This window comes from Salvelinus sp. IW2-2015, unplaced genomic scaffold, assembly GCF_002910315.2.
Source record: "Salvelinus sp. IW2-2015 unplaced genomic scaffold, ASM291031v2 Un_scaffold3380, whole genome shotgun sequence".
NCBI lineage: Eukaryota > Metazoa > Chordata > Actinopteri > Salmoniformes > Salmonidae > Salvelinus > Salvelinus sp. IW2-2015.
Genome location: NW_019944662.1, coordinates 35,526 through 43,597, shown reverse-complemented (window position 1 = coordinate 43,597; position 8,072 = coordinate 35,526). Strand labels below are relative to the sequence as shown.

General features: G+C 48.8%; 1 pseudogene; it reads left to right on the top strand.

Annotated features, from left to right (window-relative positions):
* The first annotated feature begins 4,093 nt into the window (after nucleotides 1-4,093).
* Nucleotides 4,094-7,613, top strand: LOC112075764 (cytoplasmic FMR1-interacting protein 1 homolog; annotated as a pseudogene).
* The last annotated feature ends 459 nt before the right edge of the window (nucleotides 7,614-8,072 follow it).

Genomic DNA, 8,072 nt, shown 5'->3' with positions numbered 1-8,072 from the left:
ATCTATAACTCACATTTCAGATGTAATTTTTTGTCGCAAAAAGGGAAATACTGCAGCTTTAATCGAGGAGAGTCGTTGAGGATGACATCTTGAAATGAGACGGTTTTCCTCACTCGCATTCATTAGGCTAATACCTTTACAAGTGTATTCCTAAATAATGAAGTTGCGTTGTGTAAGACATTTTTAATAAAAACCATTGTAGGCATATTGTTTTTTAATGTGTGCAGTTTCTCATCTGAGTTACCATATGCATATGTTATTAACCCTGTCCCCCCCCAGCTCCCAGGCACCATCATGCAGTATGTTATTAACCCTGTTCTCTCCCTCAAGCTCCAGGGCACCATCATGCAAGTATTATTAACCCTGTCTCTCCCTACAGACTTACTTTCAGGCACCATCAGTATGTTATTAACCCTTCTCTCCCCGTCAGCTCCAGGCGACCATCATGCAGTAGTTATACAACCTGTCTCATCCCTTCAGCTCCAGGCACCATCATGCATATGTTATAACCCTGTCTCTCCCTCAGCTCAGGTGCCCATCTGCAGTATTTATTAACCCTGTTCTCTCCCCTCAGCTCCAGGGACCATCTGCAGTATGTGAAGACCGATGGAGGTGATGCCTAATTGCGTCTCCACGCGCCACGAGTACGGCTCCCGGTGAAGTCCGAGAGGAGGTGCTTCCTTCAATGTCTTCCATATTATAATTTAAAGTTTTGGGAATAGGACCGTTGCACTTTAGAGTTCATTAATCATCCGTGATTTGTTTATCTGAGTTAGCCGTCTCTCCTCCCTGCAGTATCCTGGATTCTCCACCACCAGCTGAAGACAATAGTGGAGTACGCGAGGACTGAAGGACGTCTGCTTCCAGAACCTCAGAGAAGTCGGCAATGCTCTGCTCGTTCTGTGCTGCCTCAGCGAACCAGAGCCTTGGTAAGAACCACACCCCAATCACGTCTACACAAACCACGACCCCAACACAGCTACACAACCACACCCCAACACGTCTACACAAACCTCACCCACAACATCTTGAATAACCTTTTTTCACCAATACATTTAAAACACTCAGATGTTACCTGGTGATATGGTGCTGCTGAGACAACTATCTAGAATGTTACCTTGATATGTGCGCTAAACAACATACTCAGAATGTTACTGGTGATATGGTGCGCTAACAAATACTCAGAATGTTACCGGTGATATGTGCTCGTTAGGACAACAACTAGAAGTTACTTGTGATACTGGTGCAGCACGTATCGAATGAATCTGTGTTGTGCTAGACAACTACTCAAATGTTACCTGTGATATGGTGCTGCTAGACAACATTACTCCAGATTTACCGTGGTGATATGGTCTGTCTAGATAACATACTCAGAATGTTACTGTTGAGATATGGCTGCTTAGACAACATACTCAGAATGTACCTGGTGATATGTCTCGCTAGAAACATACTCAAAATGTTTACCTGGTATATGGTGCTGCTAGAACAACATACTCAGAATGTTACCTTGTATATGGTCTGCTATAGACAACATACTCAGAAATGTACTGTACTATGCGTCCTGTAGACAACAATACTCATGAATGTTCCATGGTGATATGTGGCTTTAGACAACATACCAGATTTACTGTGAATAGTGATGTAGAATACCATGTACTGTGTTATGGTCGCTTAGACACATACTCAATGTTACCCTGTATATGGTCTGTGTGAGACAAACATACTCAAATGTTACTGGTGATATGTGCTTGTGATACGACAACATATCTCAGAATGTTACCGGTGATATGGTTGCCTGCTAGTTAGACAACATACTCATGATTTACCTGTTACTTGTGTCAGATACAATCTACTGTGCGTGCTCTAGTGATAGACAACATACTCAGAATGTTACCTGGTGATATAGTGCTGTTAGTTAGACAACAACTCAGATTTACCTGTGATATGGTTAGTGATACAACATATCAGAATGTTACCTTTGATATGGGCTGTTAGACAACACCTTCAGAATTTACTGGTGATATGTGCTTGTTAGACAAACATACTCAAATATTACCTGGTGATATGTGCGCAGACAACATACTCAGAATGTCCTGGTGATATGTGCTCTAGTATAGACAACATACTCAGAATGTTACCTGTGATATGTGCTGTAGACAACATACTCAGAATGTTACCTTGATATGTGCTGTTAGTGTTAGACAACATACTCAGAATGTTACCTGGTGATATGTGCTGCTAGGACAAACATACTCAGAAATGTTACCTGGTGATATGGTGCATGCTAACAACATACTCAGAATGTTACTGGTGATAGGTGCTCTAGACAACATACTCAGAATGTACCTTGTGATATGGTGCTGCTAGTATAGACAACATACTCAGAAGTTTAACCTGGTGATATGTGTTGCTAACAACATCCTCAGAATCTTACCTGGTGAATGGTGCTGTTAGACACATACTCAGAATTTACCTGGATATGTGCTGCCAGACAACATCCTCAGAATGTTACCTGTGATATGGTGCTGTTAGACAACATACTCAGAATGTGTACCTGGTGATATGTGCTGATAGACAAACATCCTCAGAATGTTACTTGTATATGTGCTGTTAGGACACAAATCTCAGAATGTACCTGTGATATGGTGCTGCTAGACAACATACTCGAATTTACTTGTATATGTGCTGTTAGACAACATACTCAGAATGTTACCTGTATATGTGCTGTAGTGATAGACAAACATACTCAAGAATGTACCTGGTGATTGCGATAGACAACAATACAGACACGGAGTTTAAACAGTTTCATACATTATATACAGCTAGAGGGAAATTAGCAATGTACGCTGACTAATACAAACATTAGAACACCTGCTCTTCATGATAGACTGACCAGGTGAATGGGCAAGATAAAAAGATGAAAGGTGCACAGTGCAGAAATCGATCCGTCATTCCTGGTTGCTAAAATTCTAATAGTTCACCTAATTTCAGTTACTTGACAAAACAAGCAAGTATAGTGTAAAATCTAAACTGCTGTAAGTATATTTTCATTTGGTGTAAAAGACGCAAAAGATACATTTAAGAATGGAAGCTCCCTGATCCCCAGTGAGCGTAGGGACAGCGTGTGCGAGTTCCCCAGGGGAACGTAGGAGGACAGCGTGATGCGAGTTCCCAGGGAACTAGAGAGGACAGCGTGATGCGAGTTCCCCAGGAACGTAGGAGGACAGCGTGATGCGAGTTCCCAGGGGAAGCGTAGGAGGACAGCGTATGCGATTCCCAGGGAAGCGTAGGAGGACAGCGTGATGCGAGTTCCCCAGGAGCTAGGAGACAGCGTGATGCGAAGTTCCCCAGGGAGCGTAGAGGACAGCGTGTCCGAGTTCCCAGGGAACGTAGGCAGACAGCGTGATGCGAGTTCCCCAGGGGAACGTAGGAGACAGCGTGATGCGAGTTCCCCAGGGAACGTAGGAGGACAGCGTGATGCCGAGTTCCCCAGGGAGCGTAGGAGGACAGCCTGATCGAGTTCCCCAGGGAACGTAGAGACACAGCTGATCGAGTTCCCCAGCGGGAACGTAGGAGCACAGCGGATGCGAAGTATCCCAGGGAACGTAGGAGGAACAGCTTTGATGCGAGTTCCCAGGGAGCGTAGGAGGACAGCGTGATGCGAGTTCCCCAGGGGAAGCTATTAGGAGGACAGCGTGATGCGAGTTCCCCAGGGGAACGTAGGAGACAGCTGATCCGAGTTCCCCAGGGAGCGTAGGGGACAGCTGATGCGAGTCCCAAGGAACGTAGAGGACAGCCGTGAGTGCAGTTCCCAGGGGACGTAGGGGACACGTGGTCGATTCCACGCAGGGAGCGTAGGAGGACAGCGTGATGCGAGTTCCGGAACGAGCGGACAGCTTGATGCGGAGTCCCAGGGGAGCGTAGGACAGCGTGGTCAGTTCCCAGGGACTAGGAGGACACTGTGCGATCCCAGAGCGAGTGGGAACAGCTATCGAGTTCCCAGGAACGTAAGAGGACAGCGTGATCGAGTTCCAGGGGAGCGTAGCGACAGCGTGCGTCCGGAGTTCCCCAGGGGAGCGTAGGGGGACAGCGTATGCGAGTTCCCCAGGAACGTAGGAGGCAGCGTGACGAGTCCCAGGACGTAGGAGGACACTGGTTCGAGTTCCCCAGGGGAGCGTAGGGACAGCGTGTCGAGTTCCCCAGGGAGCGTGAGGGACAGCGTGGTTCGAGTTCCCCAGAGGACGTATGGACAGCGTGGTTCGATTCCCCAGGGGAGCGTAGGGACAGCGTGGTCCGAGTTCCCCAGGGACGTAGGACAGCGTGTGCGAGTTCCCCAGGGGAGCGTAGGGGCAGCGTGTCGAGTTCCCCAGGGACGAGGGGGCAGCGTGGTTCGAGTTCCCCAGGGAGCTTAGGGACAGCGTGTGATCGAGTTCCCCAGGGAGCGTAGGACAGCTGTCGATTCCCCAGGGAGCGTAGGGGACAGCGGTCCGAGTTCCCCAGGGGAGCGTAGGACAGCGTGGACGTCCAGGGAGCGTAGGACGCGTACGAGTTCCCCAGGGAGCGTAGGGACAGCGTGGCGCAAGTTCCCAGGGGAGCGTAGGAGGGACAGCGTGGCGAGTCCCCAGGGAGCGTAGGGGACAGCGTTCGAGTTCCCCAGGGGAGCGTAGGGGACAGCGTGACGAGTCCCCAGGGAGCGTAGGGACAGCTGTTCCGAGTTCCCCAGGACGTATGGGACAGCGTGATGCGAGTTCCCGGGATCTAGGGACAGCGTGATGGGTCCAGGGGACGTGTGGTCGCAGTTCCCCAGGGAGCGTAGGACAGCGGATGAGATTCCCAGGGATCGTAGGGGACACTGATGCGATTCCCCAGGGGAGCGTAGGGGACAGCGTGGTGCAAGTTCCCAGGGGAGCGTAGGGGACAGCTGGTGCAATATCCCCAGGGGAGCGTAGGACAGCTGGTGCAATCCCCAGGGAGCGTAGACAGCGTAGTGCGATTTCCCCAGGGGACGTGTAGGGGGACAGGCGTGGTGCGAGTCCCCAGGGGGTTTGTGTTTTAAACAATCTTCTCTTTCAGTCTCAGGAGGAGTGGTGTGACCTGCTCATGCGCACCATTCCAGAACATTCTTCCCAGGGTCCATGTCCAAGGTAAGTCTACTGTCTGTCTGTCTGTCTGTCTGGTCTGTCTGTCTGTCCTGTCTGCGTGGATAGTGACTCTGTTGTCTCTTTCTGTAGAGGTGACGTCTTAATGCCAAGATGAAACGCTGGAGGCTAAATACACAGCCCTCACCTGGTTCCCCTGATAGAACGCCTGGGACACCCACAGTCCTGGTAACCATCACACTGCCTTAGTTAACACCAGCCCTGCACCTGGTAACCATCACACTGCCTTAGTTAACACCAGCCCTGTACCTGGTAACCATTACACTGCCTTAGTTAACACCAGCCCTGTACCTGGTAACCATTACACTGCCTTAGTTAACACCAGCCCTGCACCGGCTGTACACTGAATCTCATGCTATCTCTACCCTCTTCCTCCCTCCTCTCCTCTTCCTCCCTCCCCCTCTCTCCCCCTGTAGCAAATAGCCATAGCTCGTGAAGGTGACCTGCTGACCAAAGAGCGTCTGTGCTGTGGCCTGTCCATGTTCGAGGTCATCCTGACTCGCGTCCGCGGTTTCCTGGACGACCCCATCTGGCGCGGCCCGTTGCCCAGCAACGGCGTGATGCACGTGGACGAGTGTGTGGAGTTCCACCGGCTGTGGAGCGCCATGCAGTTTGTTTACTGCATCCCTGTCGGAGCTCACGAGTTCACCGTGGAGTGAGTAGTGACATCATCGGTCTAGAAGGATCTCTGAGGGGGTTATACTGCTCTGTATAGAGGAGGGTGATCTGAGGGGTTTACACTGCTCTGTATAGAGGGGGTGATCTGAGGGGTTTACACTGCTCTGTATAGAGGGAGGTGATCTCTGAGGGGTTTATACTGCTCTGTATAGAGAGGGGGTGATCTCTGAGGGGTTTACACTGCCCTGTATAGAGGGGGTGATGTAATCTCTGAGAGGTTTACAGCCTCTGTAATGGAGGGGGTGATCCTTGAGAGGTTACACTGCTGTATGGAGGGAGGTGATCTCTGAGAGGTTTCACTGCTCTGTATGGAGGGATGTGATCTTGAGGGGTTTACACTGCTCTGTATGGAGGGATGTGACTCTGAGAGGTTTACACTACTCTGTATGAGGGGGTGATCTCTGAGAGGTTTACACTGCTATGTATGGAGGAGGTGATCCTCTGAGAGGTTTACACTGCTCTGTATAGAGGGGGTGATCTCTAGGGGTTTACACTGCTCTGTATGGAGGATGTGATCTCTGGAGGTTTTACACTGCTCTGTATGGAGGGATGTGATCTCTGAGGGGTTTACACTGCTCTGTATGGAGGGAGGTGATCTCTGAGAGGTTAACTGCTCTGTATGGAGGAGTGATCTCTGAGGGGTTTACACTGCTCTGTATGGAGGGAGGTGATCTCTGAGAGGTTTACACTGCTTGTATGGAGGGAGGTGATCTCTGAGGGGTTATTATCCCTGTAGGAGCTCACGAGTTCACCGTGAGTGAGTAGTGACACATCGGTTAGCAGGATTCGGGGGTTACATGCTCTGTATAGAGGGGGTTTCACTGCTTTGTATAGAGGGGGTTACATCTCTGTATGGAGGGGGTTACACTGTCTATGTATAGAGGGGAGTGAGTAGTGAAACCAATATAAAAATAGGCAAATACGGCGTCACGAATTAACGATTTCGATTGTTATGAAAACTTGATCGGCACTAATTAATCGGCATTCCGATTAATCGGTCGACCTCTAGAAGGGAGAGTCGATAGAAAGAAGAGGAGAGAGTAGTGGGAGAGAAGAGAGAGCCCTTAAATTGAATTGAGAGCGCATGATTGCGACGGCGTTTGGGGACGTCTCCACAGGCTGGGGTATTAACCTGTGTTGTATTTTCCAGGCAGTGTTTCGGGGACGGTCCACAGGGCTGGGTATATAACCTGTGTTGTATTTTCCAGGCAGTGTTTCGGGGACGGTCTCCCACTGGGCTGGGTATATACCTGTGTTTTGTATTTTCCAGGCAGTGTTTCGGGGACGGTCCTCATGGGCTGGGTGTATGATCATCTCCCTACTGGGTCACAGAGACGCTTTGACATCCTGGACTTCAGCTATACCATGCTGAAGGTGCAGAAACACGATGGAAAGGATGAGATCATCAAGGTGTGGTGAGTGGAGGGTCAGAACACTCGAACCGTCACAGACCCAAACTGTGTTTGTATTCATTAGACAGTGGTGCTTAGTGAATACACCCATGGGTGGTATGTTTGGGAATTCTGCAGACGGTCTTTTAGTCCGGTCAAAAACAATGATTTTATTAATCATTAGCGCTGAATCATGTTCTCTCCTTCCTCAGCCTCTTAAAAGATGGTGGCAGAATCCACAAGTTCCAGGTTCTAACGATGAGCTTCGCCATTCTGAACAAGTACCTGAAGTCAGGCGATGGGGAAAATATGCTGTGGAGCATGTCGGTGTTTCCAGCCTCCTATCCACCAATCCCTGGCCAGCAACTGAGATTATTGGATGATGAACCTGTCAGTTTTAACTAAACACAAAGATGCATCTCAACTGTTTTTTTAACTGCACTAACATAGTGAGTAGGGCCTTTTTTGACACATTTACAAATATTCTTCCACTATTTTAAAGCAGCAGTGGCCCCATGAGACGAAGAGGGTCCAATTTCCTTACATACTGTTTGTTGGATGATTACTGTGCTTAAAATCAACTGTGTGTTTCAATACATCTAGAACACTGTATAGACCAGGGATGACTCGATTTATTTCAGGGGTTTTGGATATCGTTGTTGAACAGTAGCCTGTATTCAATGAAGGGGAATGGGAGTAGAGTATATTTGGTGTTAATTTTTCATGCTAAAAACCTGAATCTGTAAAAGGACAAGTTTCTTAATGATAAAGCATTTTCACTTTGGTTTGGATTATTTTAATCATTTTTCATTCAATAAATATGTAACATATCTGCTTCTTGAGG